General features: G+C 39.0%; 1 protein-coding gene and 1 non-coding gene across 2 annotated transcripts in view; one reads left to right on the top strand and one right to left on the bottom strand.

Annotated features, from left to right (window-relative positions):
- CMYA5 (cardiomyopathy associated 5) overlaps positions 1-19,489 on the top strand; it is a 98,084-nt gene that overhangs the window by 22,645 nt on the left and 55,950 nt on the right.
- Positions 15,674-15,801, bottom strand: LOC112448606 (small nucleolar RNA SNORA72). Its single transcript, XR_003036989.1, has one exon. It is a non-coding gene; the product is annotated as a small nucleolar RNA SNORA72 (small nucleolar RNA).

The following is a 19,489-nucleotide window of genomic DNA, read 5'->3' on the forward strand; positions in this document are numbered from 1 at the left end:
TTAGTTCCTCTTCACTTTCTGGCATAAGGGTGGTGTCATCTGCATATCTGAGGTTATTGATATTTCTCCCGGCAATCTTGATTCTAGCTTGTGCTTCTTCCAGCCCAGCGTTTCTCATGATGTACTCTGCATATAAGTTAAATAAGCAGGGTGACAATATGCAGCCTTGACGTATTCCTTTTCCTGTTTGGAACCAGTCTGTTGTTCCATGTCCAGTTCTAACTGTTGCTTCCTGACCTGCATATAGGTTTCTCAAGAGAAATCTATTAAAGTGTGATAACCACTAAAAGGAGAAGAATGTAAGAATGTAGAATGCCCAGATAATTGCTTGGAAGCTTGAAAAGGAGAGACACAAAGTTATCAATGTAGATTTTATGAGCAGACTTTGTAAACTGTGTTCTTGAGAGATGAATCTTTCAGATTGCAATTCTCTAGTGTTAGGGCTGCATTGGAGAGGGAAATTAAAAATGCATTTTTAAACAGGTAAAGCATCCCACACAGTCTTTATAGATCATTGATTTGAGAATAAAGAAAAATGGAGATTGAAAAATTTTCTAAACATTTTCTTTGTGCACAAAAGAACAGACTCCCTAATATCACACTTGCAGAAACTAGCAGAAAATGTCTAAAGATTTGTCCTTAACTGTAATGTCATGGATTAATTTTCCTTGAGGAATTATTGGCAGCATTAGTTTGGGGACTAGATCAAAAGTCCATGGAGGAGCCCTTGGGAATTAAAGAGGAGGTGTTTGGTTGTCACTCAGTCAGAGTGTTCTGGTCTGGCTTCTCTCCCTCTTCCCTCTTGTATCCCTCTGATTCCCTGGTGGCTCAGCTGGTAAAGAATCTGCCTGCAATGCAGGAGACCTGGATTCAATCCCTGGGTTGGGAAGATCCCCTGGTGAAGAGATAGGCTACCCACTCCAGTATTGTGGCCTGGAGAGTTCCATAGACTGTATAGTCCAAGGGGTCGCAAAGAGTTGGACACAACTGAGCGACTTTCACTATAGGTAGCACACAATATTGTCTGTGATGGTCTGTCCATGGGTGGAGGGCGCCCTCCATATGCCTCTGGGGGTATAGCTCTGTGAGATTCATCCACATAGCCCCAGGACAGCCAGCCCACTGGCCGCAAAGCCTCTCTGCTGACAAGGGCAGAAGTCTCCTCCCCTGGAATCTCCAGAGCTGGGAGGATTTTCACCTAGCCATGCTCATCTCACTTCAGTTCAGTTCAGTCGCTCAGTCGTGTCTGACTCTTTGTACCCCATGGACTGCATCATGCCTGGCTTCCCTGTCTATCACCAACTCGCGGAGCTTGCTCACACTCAATCTCCATCGAGTTGGTGATGCCATCCAACCATCTCATTCTCTGTCGTCCCCTTCTCCTCCTGCCTTCAGTCTTTCCCAGTGTCAGAGTCTTTTTCAATGAGTCAGTTCTTTGCATCCAATCCAAAGTACTGGAGCTTCAGCTTCAGCATCAGCCATTCTGATGAATATTCAGGGTTGATTTCCTTTAGGATGGACTGGTTTGATCTCCTTGCAGTCCGAGAGACTCTGAAGAGTCTCCTCCCACACCACAGTTCACAAGCGTCGGTTCTTCGGCACTCTATTTATGGTCTAACTCTCACATCCATACACGACTACTGGAAAAGCCATAGCTTTGACTAGACAGACCTTTGTCGGTAAAGTAATGTCTCTCACTAGCATCTGCTGGAGTGAGGCTTTTGTGTATTTTATTACTGTTATTTCCTTTTAAAAAAACAACAGAGAAAAGAAAAATATTGCCATTATATGCTAGGCCTGTGGACAAACCCTCATTTCATCTAATAGAGGAGCTGAGTTTTATTTTTACATATATTACTTTTATTTTCAAGGCCACAATCTAATGGTTCTTTCTCTGTTGCAAACTTAAGAAAAAATTCAGAAGGATAACTAAGGAAATGAGGAAACGTGATCAGCTTTCTCCTACTTATTGGACCAATTAGCCCTCATCCTCTGTGCTTTTATGGAGTTATAATTGTAGTTAAAAAAAAAAATGTCTGCCGAACAGCAGGGGAGAAGTCTGTCCTGACTCACTGGTTTATTTTAAAAAGATCTCAGCCTGACATATTCTATTCAGATGAAGTGCTCTGTCTCTTAGTAACCACCACTCAACCCTCACAGGAATTTGACAGCAGTGGCTGGTGGGGCACAGTTTCTGTTCTGTGCTAATACTCAGTAGCTGTTGAAGAATTCTAGTGCTAAAGAGCTAAGCCTATATGTAACTCCTCAGCTGGGAATCCCAGAATATGGAATGTTCTTCACCTCCATGGTTTTTCCTTTATATCCTCAGCCAAGGTTAATGTTGCCTGTAGTTGATTATTTATTTTCTATTTCACTCTTAGGTCTGCCTATACCAGTGATCCTCAACTAGTATGATTCTGAAGACATTTTTGGTTGTCGAAACTAGAGGTGGGATTCTATTGGCATCTAGTAGGTAGAGGCCAGGGATACTGCTAAACATCCTCAGCACACAGGCTAGCCCCCCACCCCAACATGTACCCCCAAAATGGCAGTGGTGCCACTCAGGAACTCCCACCCTTGAGGAGCTCCCTAGACCACAAACAGTTGACTTGCCCACGTTCTGCTCTGAATTAGTCACTGACCTGTGAACTAGCCCTGTCACACCATAGGTCGTTGATTTTGGTTCTCTAGACCTGGCATCTTTTGCCCTTTGTTTTCTAAAATAATGGGGAATTTAGTGGGTGAGTTTTTATATTTCTCTTTGGGGGATCCAGATGGATGTCTGCCTGTAGTTTGTTCAGTTGAGATATAACCCCCAGCTCTTGGCCAGACTCTGACCGGGTAGATACTCCTTAAGTTTTTATAAATTGATTACTCACTCCAAAATTCAGATTACTCTGTTAACGCTGGGCAGATGCGTGACGTCTGTAATTTCATTGTTCTGACATGTCCTGTTAACACCTCCCATAGCAGGTAGACATTCTCTTACTCTTCTAAGATTCCCATTAATTTGCACAGTATGAGTACTTGTTAGAATTTAAAAGCGAAATTTCCACTATTTATTTTACTAGGCTCAGTTTTTGTTTAATTTTTTTATTTGCAAAATGTTACTGATTAACTGCATTATCTCTGGTTATAGGACTGGAATAGGGGTTTTGTGGTAGTTATGGGAGACTTTTTGTCTATCAATGTTAGATTAATTTTTAATGACAAGAGTATTTTCATTTACTTATATAATAAAAATTAACTTTATATTTCTGTATATCTCAAAAAATATTTTCTGTGCCAAGCAGTACAGATGTTTAATGTTGGAGTGAGATGTTTAATGATGACTGAGAGGTGTAGTTAGGGTTTAGACAAGAGGTATTAGATAAGATAGCCCTGGCTACTGTAACAAATCAGATGTCAGTGACTTAGTGTAATAAAAGTTTCTCTTGAGCTCAGTTAAAAGTACACTGCAGGTATTCCTGGCTAGGCAGCTCTCCTCCAAGTAGTGACTCAGGGACTGAGGCACCCTAGCTCTTATAGCTCTAGTTTCTTCAGTATGTGGCATTTAAGGTTGCCATGCTTCAAGCTGTGCATGGGAAAAACTAGAGGATCACTCCTGGGAGATCTTAGCTTAGAAATGGCATACATTACTAGGGCTCACTTTCCATTGACTAGAACTCCATGACTTGGCTGCCATCTGGCCACAGCTACCTCAAGGGAGGCTGGGAAATGGAGACTTATCTGTAAGCCCCTCAAGAGCAGTAGAAAGTTAGCCATCACTCATAGTGAGCAAAGAAACAACTTTTTGTATACCAACAGAAAATGGAATCTATTAGAAGAACTTTAAAGAGCTCACAGGTAGACTGGAGAACCCGGCAGGAGCCAAGGGAGTGCTGGGTGGAGTCCAGGGAACAAGAAAGACTGAGTATCTGGCCCAGGTGCCATTCTAGTCACTCTGCTTAAGATTCAAATTCCTGCTTGAGGAAGGGTAGGAGGATAAATGAACCTCAACCAGCCTGAGTAGCTGCCCATCTCTAAGTTGCTAGAAGATGGCAAGGCTGACAGTCCAGTGGCTTACCATCTAATTTGGAGTGAAATTGAAACCCTTTCTGTGGACTATAAGCTCAAGTGAACTAGCTCCTGCCTACTTTTCTGACCTCATCTCTCCTTCTGCTTGCTCTACTCCAATACATTCCCATTTTTACTGTTCAAGTTTGACAAGCAGTCTCATCTTAGCAACTTTCATGCTGTTGTTTGCTCTGCTCTTTCTCCTACTATTAATATTTACATGCTCACTGCCTTCAAATCTCTGCTCAAATATCTCTTTCATTGTGAGGTCATCCTTGACCACCTTCTGTATATAATATAGCATTCCAAATGATAATCATTGCCCTCTATCCCATTTATCCTGTTTTATTTTCTTCATAGCATTTATCACCACCTAACATTTGTTCATTCTCTGTCTTCCCCTCTGATAAAATTTAAGCAACATGAGATAGACACTTTGTTTTGTTTACATGCTGAAAATCAAGACAGTGGGTGAGCATCCAAGCAAGCACTAGAATCCAGGTTTCCTTCTTCCTGTTAACTGGTGGCAGCAGAATTAGCCTCAGAGCTAACATGGCCCTAAGCCAGATAACCTGAGGTATTTAAGAATACCAGCTATTATCTTATTGCATTGTTGTTGCTCAGTTGTTAAATTGTGTCCAGCTCTTTGCAAACCCATGAACTGCAGCACGCCAGGCTTCCCTGTCCTTCACTAGCTCCCAGAGTTTGCTCAAACTCAGGTTCATTAAGTCGATGATGCCAGCCAACCATCTCATCCCCTGTCGCCCTCTTCTTCTTTTGCCCTCCATCTTTCCCAGCATCAGAGTTTTTTCTAACAAGTCAGCTCTTCACATCAGGTAGCCAAAATACTGGAGCTTTAGCTTCGGCATCAGTCCTTCCAATGAATATTCAGGACTGATTTCCTTTAGGATTGGCTGGTTTGATCTCCTTGCTTTCCAACGGACTCTGAAGAGTCTTCTCCAACACCACAGTTTGAAAGCATCAATTCTTCATTGCTGAGCCTTGTTTATGGTCCAGCCCTCACATCTGTACATGACTACTGTGGTTTTTTTTTCTTGTTTGTATAATCTGAGTCATATTGTCAGTCCTTATTCTTTCCATCTCATGGACATTTTTTTTTTTGCCATGGCTGTACCATGTATACCTGTGGCGGATTCATTTCGATATTTGGCAAAACCAATACAATATTGTAAAGTTTAAAAATAAAATAAAATAAAAAAAATTTGTCTGTGTTGCTTATAAAGCATTGTGTCAACTATTGTAATTACAAAGTTCTTAAAGCTTGTTCTTATAAAGAGACACATGCCTGTGTGCTTGTGAAGGAGATGGCTCTGCCATCAGGGTGTTGTGTTTCTGAGTTCTGACTGGCGAATTCCTCTGTCTGATAGGTCCCCATATCAGTTTATGGTGGATACTGACAAGCATATAGGTTATCTGTCATATCTGTTCTTGCTGTCCAGTGATGTCCTTTGGGCTTTACCAACTGCTGTACATGTGTTCATTTGTTTATATTGGACTTTGGTAAGTCTAATTACCTCTTTTCCCTGCCTAAGATCTGGAACAAGTGATAAGTAATCAAAGGAATAGCAGATAGAGATCAGAACATCAGCTTTATTACTGATAAAGCTAATATCAAAGAATGTGGCTTAGGTGTAGGACAACCGTGTGCTTTCTAATACCTAATCTCAGAAATGCATGGGTTTATATACCCAGTCATCACCTCTGAAAACGTACAGGCTTCTGCACATGAGAATCTACCTTGTGTATTTAATAGAATTAACAGTGTAGAATGGGGAAGAGATAGAGGGAAGCTAGCTAGGAAGGGGTGTTACACTAATAGATGTCCTTCCAAATGGAAAGAAACACCTGGAGTGAGAAATTAGTGTCCCAGCTAATAAGTTGAAATAAATTGCTATCATGTATTTTAAGATATTTTGTAGGTTGAAAGACTCCTTTAAAGAAGCTAAAAAGATGTGAGTAGAGTTTACTTGTACACACTTGTGTAGATGAAGCAGGAAAATATTCACATACTAAGTGTTCTCAGGCTAGACTGGGGAATGCTGATGGTGTCTAGCGGTGCTCGTGTACAGGTGAGGGCTGAGGCAAGCACCTAACTTGCTTTCCTGTTGAGCTTCCTCTAGTAGTGGCAACATTGAAATCATCATAGGTTTCAAGAGAGCAAAATAAGAAAATATTAACTTATAGTTTGGTCTATAGCTCAGACCAAATTGGTTAATGCAAAGTGACTGTAAAGATCTTTTAGAAAATTTGCACCAAATGGTTGTCTTGCTGTAAAAAAAATAATCATGTCTAACATAGCAATTAGTACATAATTGTGGCTCAATAAATAGTTGGATGAATGAATCTTGACCTTGGGCTTCAATGTGAAATCAGTTGAAAGTGAATGTTTCATAGTTTTGAAATTATCTGAAACAGAAATGTCATGGGTATAGATGAGTGGAAACCAGAAATGAAAGAGAAAGAAATATGAGCTTTTTAAAGTTACTTTCCGTTAAACCTAATTGGCTGGTGTAACCAAAGCACCCTCATTTCTCTGTAAAACAGACTGGTGCCTAAGGCAAGTTAACCATCCCTCATAGCAGACTCCTATCTAATAATTCCAATTATTTAAAATTTTTTTCTTTGTTTTTAGTTGGAGGATAATTGCTTTACAATGTTGTGTTGGTTTCTGCTATACGACAATGCAAATCAGCTGTAAGTATATACATATATATCTCCTTCCTCTTGAGCCTCCTAATACCCATCATTTTGAATTGCATTTTTACTAAGGATCAGCTGTGATTATTCCAAAGCTTTTTATCCTGGTTTCAGTTGTTTTTCAGATCAGTTGCTCATTTATGTCCAACTCTTTGCGACCCCATGGACTGCAGCACATCAGGCCTCCCTGTCCATCACCAACTCCTGGAGTTCACTCAAACTCATGTCCATTGAGTTGGTGATGCCATCCAACCATCTCATCCTCTGTCGTCCCCTTCTCTTCCTGCCCTCAATCTTTCCCAGCATCAGGTTCTTTTCAAATGAGTCAGTTCTTTGCATAATGTGGCCAAAGTATTGAAATTTCAGCTTCAGCATCAGTCCTTCCAATGAATATTCAGGACTGATTTCCTTTAGGATGGACTGAGTGGATCTCCTTGCAGTCCAAGGGACTCTCAAGAGTCTCCTCCAACACCACAGTTCAAAAGCATCAATTCTTTAGCGCTCAGCTTTCTTTATAGTTCAACTCTTACGTCCATACATGACTACTGGAAAAACCAAAGCTTTGACTAGACGGAACTTTGTTGGCAATGTCTCTGCTTTTTATTATGCTGTCTAGGTTGGTCATAACTTTCTTCCAAGGAGCAAGCATCTTTTAATTTCATGGCTGTAGTCACCATCTGCAGTGATTTTAGAGCCCCCCAAAAATAAAAGTCTGTCACTGTTTCCACTATTTCTCCAGCTATTTGCTATGAAGTGATGGGACCAGATGCCATGACCTTAGTTTTCTGAATGTTGACTTTTAAGCCAGCTTTTTCACTCTCCTCTTTCACTTTCATCAAGATGCTCTTTAGTTTTTCTTTGCTTTCTGCCATAAGGGTGGTGTCATCTGCATATCTGAGGTTATTGATATTTCTCTCAGCAATCTTGATTCCAGTGTGTGCTTCTTCCAGCCCAGCGTTTCTCATGATGTACTCTGCATATAAGTTAAATAAGCAGGGTGACAGTATACAGCCTTGACGTACTCCTTTCCTGATTTAGAACCAGTCTGTTGTTCCATGTCCAGTTCTAACTGTTGCTTCCTGACCTGCATACAGATTTCTCAAGAGGCAGGTCAGTGGTCTGGTATTCCAATCTCTTTCAGAATTTTCCACAGCTTATTGTGATCCACACAGTCAAAGGCTTTGGTGTAGTCAATAAAGTAGAAATCGATGTTTTTCTGGAACTCTCTTGCTTTTTGGATTATCCAATGGATGTTGGTAATTTGATCCCTTGTTCCTCTGCCTTTTCTAAAACCAGATTGAACATATGGAAGTTCACGGTTCATGTACTGTTGAAGCCTAACTTGGAGATTTTTGAGCATTACTTTTAGCGAGTGAGATGAGTCCAATTGTTTGGTAGTTTGGACATTCTTTGGCATTACCTTTCTTTGGGATTGGAATTGCAGTTGTTATTGCATGATATAATTAAATATTACCAAAGATGATGAAATGAGTGCAAAATAAAAGAGTTGTTCCTCTGAAGATGAAGGTAAATGTTTTGGAAAGACTTCACAGCAGGAGGGCTCCTAAAAGAATCGCTATAAGATATGATCCCTGCTCACAGGTAGTTTACAGCCTTGTAGAGTAGCTAAGATATATGACAAATAACTCTAATGTATGGTGGTAAATGCCATAGAAGAAGATTACATGAGGATTCTAGAATTTCAGAGGAAGAAAATTACTTTTGTCCTGAAGAACCATTGACAGCTACATGGAGAGGTTGATATATGAACTGGTCTCTGACGGCTGTAAAATTAGAAGCAGAGATGATTCATTTCAAGTGAAGAGAAGGATATAAGGAAAGCATGAGGGCTAAGGCCAGTATTTGGCTGGAGCACAGGATTCATGAAGGGGAAGAGAAGGGAAAGCTTGGAAGATGACTGCACTTCAGATAGTATGAGGCCCTAAATTACAGTCATAAAAGTTCTGGTCACTGGGACAATAAGCTACTTATTCTTCTCATCCACAATGAACTCAAGTGGTCTTTATTATGTTACAAAATAAGCACTTGATATTAGGGCATGATAAGCTGTATAATAATTTTTTCATCCATGGTTTAGTGATTTTTATTTAACTCTAATGGCTTATAAGCTACTTTTAACCTATGCTATTTTATATTACTTTTGTTCAGCAATGCATAGGTTAATTTTCTGCTAAGGACATGGTTATTCAATTAATTCTTAGTGAAATATTAATTGTAGAATTAGTGATTATGCTTTTAAGACCAGTTGGTTCTTTTTTCAGGACCCACATAAAATGCTAACAAATCATATTATAAGATCACACACTTGCTTAGCATTTTAGGCTTTTAAAAGCATGTTTTCAAAGTTTGAAACATAAGCAAGATCATATATGACTTCATTGCTGTGTTATAATAATTGATACTAAGTGCATTTTAGCAGATTGAGTAGGAGAAAATCCTATCTATTACTTTCTTTCGTTTGATACACTTCTTGTGAGTGTACTGTGAGTGCCGCACCTGACGTAGAACAAGACATGGTAAAAAGCCAAGGTACTGTTCACAGTTACACTCCTATAAGGAGCACTAATGCCACCTGCACTGGTGGTCAGAGGAAGGGACTACCAGTTCCCAAAATACAAATCTTTAGTCTAAGAAAAATAAAATACAAAAGTTATAAATCCCAGCCTTCAGATAAAAATAGTTTGAGGACCTGTTTCTCTACTTCAGAAGAGTAGTTTTTATTTCTTTTCATGAAAAAGAAAGTGCCAATTCAAAACAAAGATGATGATAAAATAAGGAAAATTATTATTTTGATAGCTCCTCTTTGATAACCATTTTCCTCTTTAAAAGTTTCAGTTTGGATACATATATGTATTACCTTTCTTTGGTTCCCTCACTTGTAAAATGAGAAACAGTATAAAACTACAAGGCTTTTTCCATTCATGATTGATTATTAATTTTCAAAGAGTTACTAGTTGCAGTTTCAGGTAAGGTGAAACTGCTTAAACAGGAAACAAGGACTTTCAGATATGGTCATATTCCAGGACCTTATCCTTCATTTTGAAACTTTAGAAGTTAGGTTTTCCCAGCACATGTAATGAAATTCATCTTTTGAGAAATGATTTATATTAATACAACTGAAAATAATTTAGAAAACATAATGTCAATTAAGCAGTGGGATAAAAGAGTATTATTGGCAAGCATACCAAAACACTATTAAGGAATTATCACATTCCATCCTTACTATACAAAGGGGCGTGAACATATACATACTACTATGCCACACAATGCAAATATAGGGTTTATGAACAAAGCTAGTGGAGGTGATGGAATTCCAGTTGAGCTGTTCCAAATCCTGAAAGATGATGCTGTGAAAGTGCTGCACTCAATATGCCAGCAAATTTGGAAAACTCAGCAGTGGCCACAGGACTGGAAAAAGTCAGTTTTCCTTCCAATCCCAAAGAAAGGCAATGCCAAAGAATGCTCAAACTACCGCACAATTGCACTCATCTCACACGCTAGTAAAGTCATGCTCAAAATTCTCCAAGCCAGGCTTCAGCAATATGTGAACCATGAACTTCCTGATGTTCAAGCTGGTTTTAGAAAAGGCAGAGGAACCAGAGATCAAATTGCCAACATCCGCTGGATCATGGAAAAAGCAAGAGAGTTCCAGAAAAGCATCTATTTCTGCTTTATTAACTATGCCAAAGCCTTTGACTGTGTGGATCACAATAAACTGTGAAAAATGCTGAAAGAGATGGGAATACCAGAACACCTGATCTGCCTCTTGAGAAATTTGTATGCAGGTCAGGAAGCAACAGTTAGAACTGGACATGGAACAACAGACTGGTTCCAAATAGGAAAAGGAGTTCGTCAAGGCTGTATATTGTCACGCTGCTTATTTAACTTATATGCAGAGTACATCATGAGAAATGCTGGACTGGAAGAAACACAAGCTGGAATCAAGATTGCCGGGAGAAATATCAATAACCTCAGATATGCAGATGACACCACCCTTATGCCAGAAAGTGAAGAGGAACTAAAAAGCCTCTTGATGAAAGTGAAAATGGAGAGTGAAAAAGTTGGCTTAAAGCTTAACATTCATAAAACGAAGATCATGGCATCTGGTCCCACCACTTCATGGGAAATAGATGGGGAAACAGTGGAAACAGTGTCAGACTTTATTTTTCTGGGCTCCAAAATCACTACAGATGGTGACTGCAGCCATGAAATTAAAAGATGCTTACTGCTTGGAAGGAAAGTTATGACCAACCTAGATAGCATATTCAAAAGCAGAGACATTACTTTGCCAACAAAGGTTCATCTAGTCAAGGCTGTGGTTTTTCCTGTGGTCATGTATGGATGTGAGAGTTGGACTGTGAAGAAGGCTGAATGCTGAAGAATTGATGCTTTTGAACTGTGGTGTTGGAGAAGACTCTTGAGAGTCCCTTGGACTGCAAGGAGATCCAACCAGTCCCTTCTAAAGATCAGCCCTGGGATTTCTTTGGAAGGAATGATATTAAAGCTGAAACTCCAGTACTTTGGCCACCTCATGCGAAGAGTTGACTCATTGGAAAAGACTCTGATGCTGGGAGGGATTGGGGGCAGGAGAAGAAGGGGACGACAGAGGGTGAGATGGCTGGGTGGCATCACTGACTCGATGGACATGAGTCTGAGTGAAGTCTGGGAGTTGGTGATGGACAGGGAGGCCTGGTGTGCTGCGATTCATGGGATCGCAAAGAGTCGGACACGACTGAGCGACTGATCTGATCTGATCTGATCTGAAGGGAAATATTAAGGGAAATTTTAGAAATGAAGAAGTAGCATAGCACACAGTTCCTTCAAGTTCTTATCTTACAGAGTCATACTTATTAGTGCATAGCTGGACTTTTATGGAAAGGGAAGGGCTCATGAATGGGGATTGTACTTATTTAATGCTTAAGTTATTTGTAGGGACGTGGATATAAAAGGCAAGATTGAGAACTCTTGTCAGAGAACTGGAAACAGTAGAATGGAAATCCTAGAACTTAAAAATACAACATACCATATACATAGAAATAAAAACAGAGAATTAGGCAAAATGAAGTGACAGAGAATATGTTCTGAATGAAGGAATAAGGTAAAAAAAAACCCAGAAGAATAACTAAGTGGAAGGGAGATAAGCAATATGTCTTACAAACAGTTCAAGGTAATGATCATAATGATGTTGAAAGAACTCGGGAGAAGAATGGATGAACACAGTGAGCAGTCAGAAGCTTCTAAGAGTTAGAAAATATAAAGAAAAAACAAACACAGTTGAAGAATATAATAATTGAAATAAAAATACACTAGAGCTAATCAACAGTAGATTAGATGATACAGAGGAACAGATCTGCAAACTGGAAGACAGAGAAGTGGAAATCACTCAACCTGAACAGTAAAAAGAATTTTAAATATAGGGACAATTTAAGAGACCTCTAGGGCAGTATCAAGCATACTAACATTCACATTATAGGAGCCACAGAAGAAGAAGAGAAAGGATCAGAGAACATAATAGTTGGAAACTTCACTAACCAAGGAAAGGAAACACATCCATGTCTAAGAAACAAAGAGAGTCTCAATTAAGATCAACCTAAAGAGGACCACACCAAGATACATTATATTCAAAAAGGCAAACATTAAAGAGAGAATACTAAAAACAGCAAGGGAAAATCAACATGTTATATACAAGGGAACTTACATAAAGCTCTCAGATCACTTTCAGCAGAAACTCTGCAGGCCAGAAGGAATGGTATGATATATTTAAAATGATGAAACAAAAAGCATTAAATGTGTATGCTGGGGGGAGGGGAGTAAAAATGTAAGATTGATAAAATGTGATTGAACTTAAGAGATCAATATCTTAAAAAAATCATATATCCTCAATAAAATTTTAGTAATCAAATTCAGCCATACTTTAAAAGGATCATACACCATGATCAAGTGGGATTTATTCCAGAGATGCAAGAATGGTTCATTATCCAAAAATCAATCAATGTGATACACCACATTCATAAATTGAAGAATAAAAATCACATAGATGCAAAAAAAGCTTTTGACAAAATTCAACATACATTTATGATTAAAAAAACCCTCTCAGTAAATTGGGTATAGCAAGAGCATACCTCAACATAATAAAGGCTACATATGACAAGCCCACAACTAACATCATCCTCAACAGTGAAAAACTGAAAGTATTTTCTCTAATATCGGGAAGAATACAAGGATACCCATTCTCATTACTTTTATTCAACATAGTATTCGAAGTCCTAGCTACTGCAAATTAGAAAAAAGAAAAGGAATTCAAATTGGAAAGAAAGAAGTACAACTGCCACTGTTTGTAGATGATGTGATGCTGTACATAGAAAATCCTCAAGATGCCACCAAAAATCTAGTGGAATTCATCAGTGAATAAAATTGCAGGATACAAAACTAATATTCAGAAATCTATTGCTTTTCCATACACAATGAACTATCAGAAAGAAAACAATCCCATTTATAATTGCATCAAAAAATAAAATACCTAGGAATAAATCTAACTAAGGAGGTGAAATACCTGTACTCAGAAAACTATAATGTACTGATGAAAGAAATTGAAGATAACACAGATGGGAAAGACACACCATGCTTATGAATTGAAAGAATAAATATTGTTAAAATGTCCATACTACCAAAAGCAACCTACAATGTAATTACTATCAATATTCAGTATAATTCCTATCAAAATACCAATGGCATTTTTCACAGAACTAGAAAAAATAGTTCTAAAACTTGTGTGGAACCATGAAAGACCCTGAATAGCCAAAACAATCTTGAGAAAGAAGAACAAAGCTGGAGATATCACATGCCCTGGTTTCAAACTATACTACAAAGCTATAGAAATCAAAACAATATGCTACTGGCACAAAAACAGACACACAGATCAGTGGAATAAAACTGAGAGCCCAGAAATAAACTCATATGGTCATTTACTCTATGATGCAAGAGGCAAGAATATATAATGAGCAAAAGACAGCCTCTTTAATAAATAGTGTTGGGAAAATGACAGCTACATGCAAAAAAATCATACTGGACTGCTTCCTCACACCATATACAAAAATAAACTCAAATGGATTAAAGAATTAGATATAAGACCTGAAACCGTATGTCTTCTAAAAGAAAACATAAGCAGTATGCTCCTTTGACTTCCCAGGTGGCAATAGTGGTAAAAAATAGTGGTAAAGAACCTGCCTGCCAATGCAGAAGACATAAGAGATGTGGGTTTGGTCCCTGGGTCGGGAAGATCCCTTGGAGGAGGGCATAGCAACTCACTCCAGAATTCATGCCTGGAGAATCTCATGGACAGAGAAGCCTGGCAGGCTGTGGCCTATAGGGTCGCAAAGAGTTGGACACGACTGAAGTGACTTAGCATGCAGGCATGCTCTTTGAAAATACTTTTTGGTGTGTCTCCTCAGGCAAAGGAAACACAAAAATAAGCAAATGCAAAAACAAAAATAAACAAAAGCAAAAATACATCAAACTAAAAATCACAAGGGAACTGTCAATAAAATGAAAAGACCACCTAGTGAATGAGAGAGGATATTTGTTAATGATATATTTGATAAGAGGTTAATTTCCAAAATATATAAAGAATGCATACAACTCAACATCAAAAAAACAAACAGACTATACAACTAGCTTAAAAAATAGGCAGAGGGGACTAACCTGGCAGTCCAGTGGTTAAGACTCTCTGCTTCCACTGTGGAAGACATGGGTTCAGTTCCTGCTTAGAGAACTAAGATCCTGCATGTTGCATAGCGTGGACAAAAGAAAATATGGGCAGAGAATCTGAATAGGCATTTTTCCAAAGAAGACATTCAGATGGTCAGTAGGCTCATGAAAGACGTTCACCATTACACATCATCAGGGAAATGCAAATCAAAAACACAGTGCGGTGTCACTTCACACCTATCAGAATGGCTAGTATCAAAAAGACTATAAACAAGTGCTGGTGAGGTTGTGGAGGAAAGAGAACCCCTGTGCACTGTTGGTGGGAATGTAAATTGGTGCAGTCACTAAGGAAAACAGTGTGGAGGTTCCTCAAAAAATTAAAAATAGAGTTATCATACAATCGAGCAGTTCTACTCCACAAATCCAGCAGTATTTATCTGAAAAAAAAAAAAAGTAACACCAGTTCAAAAAGATATCTGTACCCCTATGTTCATTACAGCTTTATTTACAATAGCTGAGATATGAAAGCAACCTATGTGCCCATTAATGGATGAACAAATAAAGATGTGGATTATGTGGTATACATAATGGAATATTACCCAGCCATAAAAAGAATGAAATCTTGCCATTTGCAACACCATGGATTGACCTAAAGGGTATTATGCTAGATGAAATAAGTCAGACGGAGAAAGACAGGTACTGTATGGTTTCACTTATATGTGGAATCTAAAAACACATGAACAAACAAGACACAGACCAAAGTTACAGATACAGGGAACAAAGAGGAGACACAAATCAGAATTGAAAAAATGGACACAATTTTAGATCTTACAAAAACTTAAAAGAGCCTGAGAGGATACTGTGAACAAATTTAATCCAGTGGTTTTTAGAATTTAGGTTAAATATGTCAATTCTCAGAAAAATGCAGCATATCAAAACTGACCCAAAAGAAATTCCATGTAGTCACATAACTATTAAATAAATTGCTAATTAAAACCTTACCGTAGCAAAGACTACAGATTCAGATGACTTTATCAGTAAAGTCTGCCAAACACTCAAGGGAGAAATAATATAATCTTCCATGAACTCTTCCAGAGAATAGTGAGAGAACACTTCCCAATTTGTTCTTTGAGGCAGCACAATATTTTTTGGGGGTGGGGTGGGGGACGGCGGTTATCCTCAGCCTTTGTAAAACCAGACTCAGGGAAAGAACTGGATCTGGGGACATGTGTGGTCCTAACATAGCAAATGTTTAGCCTGTTCTGATTATTATAAGAGGCAGCACAATCTTGATTAAAAAAACCTGACAAGCACATTGTAAGGAAGGAGATTACAGGCCAATTATTCATGAACACAGGAGCAAAATTCTTGGCAAAATTCAGCTTTTTAATATGAAAAATATGATACATCACAACCATGTTGAAGTAATTTCAGGAGTTCAGGGTTGCTTTAATATCTGGAAATCAATCATTGTAATTCACTACATTAACAGTAATAAATATGGTCATTTTTATAGTTGTATTAAAGTTGTATAATATAACATTCATTCATTATGAAAAATCTCTGTTAACAAATAAGAACAGAAGGAAATCAGATAAAGTTTATCCTCAAAAGGAAGGAGTCTTTGGCACTCAGCTCGGGTATCAGTCTGTTCTTGGCCTGGATCTAACTCAGATCTGTTGAACCTTCTCTTTGCACAACTCTGAAAGAAGGAAGGACGTGAGCTCCCCAGGTCATTAAGATATATTTCTTCTCACTCTCATAGATAAATCTGCATGGGAAGCTGAGTAATAATCAGAAGGTTGATTTGTGAGAATCAGAGGAGAATGAATAAGATCATGTTCATAGCCAATACTGTTAATTATAGAACATTGTATATATTATCTTTGCACAGATGAGAGCACTTGTGTTCTTGAGTAACAAACCCTTCTGAACTCTATGGGAACCATTGATCTCCTGTTAAGAGAATAGTTTCTTCATGCTGAGTGTAATTTGAATACTTAACTATGACTTTACACATACGAATATAGTTATTCTCTGATCCTATTGGCTCTATTATCCTTCTGTTCCTTTGTTCCTGTCCAGTAATCCAGACATCCCCGAAAACTTTGGGTTTCTTGGTGAGCCAAACTGCTTTATTTGTAAGTATGCTTTTTAATATTCTGTGACATTTTCCTGGACTCACCTTCCCATCCTTGTATGACCACCACTCCTCATCCGTTTGGCAAACTCCTATGTCTTCTTAAAATTCCAATATAAGTATCTTTCCTCTGTGGTCTTGCCTTCCTTATGGTCTTGCTGTATCTTGCCTATCTTCTGTAGGTGAACTAACAGCACTCTATTAAAATGTTTAGTTCTGTCTCCCTGTTAGACTCTGAATTTCCTGTGTTTTTATGTATTTCTAGCACTTAGACTCAATAAAATAAAATTTTATTACTTTGCTAGCAGGTGAAATGAGTGTAATTATGCAGTAGTTTGAGCATTCTTTGGCCTTGCCCTTCTTTGAGTTTGGAATGAAACCTGATCTTTTCCAGTCCTGTGGCCACTGCTGTATTTTCCAGATTTGCTGGCATATCAAGTGCAGCTCTTTAACAGTCTCATCTTTTAGAATTTGAAATAGTTCAGCAGGAATCCCATCACCTCCAGTTAGGATTTCAAATCCTAAAAGATGAGGCTGTTAAAGTGCTGCACTCAGTTCAGTTCAGTTCAGTTGCTCAGTCCTGTCGGGCTCTTTGCAGTCCCATGGACTACAGCACGCCAGGCCTCCCTGTCCATCACCAATTCCCGGAGCTTACTCACACTCATGTCCATTGAGTCAGTGATGCCATCCAACCATCTCATCCTCTGTCGTCCCCTTCTCCTCCTGCTCTCAATCTTTCCCAGCATCAGGGTCTTTTCCAATGAGTCAGCTCTTCGCATCAGGTGGCCAAAACTCAAAACTGTTGGAGTTTCAGCTTCAACATCAGTCCTTCCAATGAACACTCAGGAGTGATCTCCTTTAGGATGGACTGGCTGGATTTCCTTGCAGTCCAAGGGACTCTCAAGAGTCGTCTCCAACACCACAGTTCAAAAGCATCAATTCTTTGGCACTCAGCTTTCATTATAGTTCAACTCTCACATCCGTACATGACTACTGGAAAAACCATAGCCTTGACTAGACAGACCTTTGTTGGCAAAGTAAGGTCTCTGCTTTTTATTATGCTGTCTAGGTTGGTCATAACTTTCCTTCCAAGGAGTAAGCGTCTTTTAATTTCATGGCTGTAGTCACCATCTGCAGTGATTTTAGAGCCCCCCAAAATAATGTCTGCTGCTGTTTCCACTGGTTCCCCATCTATTTGCCCTGAAGTGATGGGACCGAATGCCATGATCTTAAGTTTTCTGAATGTTGAGTTTTAAGCCAACTTTTTCACTCTCCTCTTTCACTTTCATCAAAAGGCTCTAGTTCTTCACTTTCTGCCATAAGGGTGGTGTCATCTGCATATCTGAGGTTATTGATATTTCTCCTGGCAATCTTGATTCCAGCTTGTGCTTCATCCAGCCCAGTGTTTCTCATGATGTACTCTGCATAGAAGTTAAATAAGCAGGGTGACAATATACAGCCTTGACGTACTCCTTTTCCTATTTGGAACCAGTCTGTTCTTCCATGTCCAGTTCTAACTTTTGCTTCCTGACCTGCATACAGGTTTCTCAAGAGGCAGGTCAGGTGGTCTGGTATGCCCATTTCTTTCAGAATTTTCCACAGTTTATTGTCTGGTTCTAGGTGAGTGATCACACCATCGTCATTATCTGGGTCGTGAAGATCTTTTTTGTATAGTTCTTCTGTGTATTCTTGCCACCTCTTCCTAATATCTTCTGCTTCTGTTAGGTCCCTGCCATTTCTGTCCTTTCTTGAGCCCATCTTTGCATGAAATGTTCCCTTGATATCTCTAATTTTCTTGAAGAGATCTCTAGTCTTTCCCATTCTATTGTTTGCCTCGATTTCTTTGCATTGACTGCTGAGGAAGGCTTTCTTATCTCTCCTTGCTATTCTTTGGAACTCTGCATTCAAATGGGTATATCTTTCCTTTTCTCCTTTGCTTTTCACTTCCCTTCTTTTCACAGCTATTTGTAAGCCCTCCTCAGACAGCCATTTTGCTTTTTTGCATTTCTTTTTCTTGGGGATGGTCTTGATTCCTGTCTCCTGTACAATGTCACGAACCTCTGTCCATAGTTCGTCAGGCACTCTGTCTATGGGATCTAGTCCCTTAAATCTATTTCTCACTTCCACTGTATAGTCATAAGAGTTTTGATTTAGGTCATACTTGAATGGTCTAGTGGTTTTCTCCACTTTCTTTAATTTCAATCTTAATTTGGCAATAAGGAGTTCGTGATCTGAGCCATAGTCAGCTCCCAGTCTTATTTTTGCTGACTGTATAGAGCTTCTCCATCTTTGGCTGCAAAGAATATAACCAATCTGATTTCGGTGTTGACCATCTGGTAATGTCATGTGTAGAGTCTTCTCTTGTGTTGTTGGAAGAGGGTGTTTGCATTGACCAATGTGTTCTCTTGGCAGAACTCTATTAGCCTCTGCCCTGCTTCATTCTGTACTCCAAGGCCAAATTTTCCTGTTACTCCAGGTGTTTTCTTGACTTCCTACTTTTGCATTCCAGTCCCCTATAATGAAAAGGACATCTTTTGGGGGTGTTAGTTCTAGGAAGTCTTGTAGGTCTTCAAAGAACTGTTCAACTTCAGCCTCTTTACTGTTCCAGGGTATAGACTTGGATTACCGTGATATTGAATGGTTTGCCTTGGAAACTAACAGAGATCATTCTGTCACTTTTGAGATTGCATCCAAGTACTGCATTTCGGACTCTTTTGTTGACTATGATGGCTACTCCATTTCTTCTAAGGGATTCCTGCCCACAGTAGTAGATATAATGGTCATCTGTGTTAAATTCATCCATTCCAGTCTATCTTAGTTTGCTGATTCCTAGAATTATTGGTAAGA

This window comes from Bos taurus, chromosome 10 (assembly GCF_002263795.3).
Source record: "Bos taurus isolate L1 Dominette 01449 registration number 42190680 breed Hereford chromosome 10, ARS-UCD2.0, whole genome shotgun sequence".
In the NCBI taxonomy this organism is placed as follows: domain Eukaryota; kingdom Metazoa; phylum Chordata; class Mammalia; order Artiodactyla; family Bovidae; genus Bos; species Bos taurus.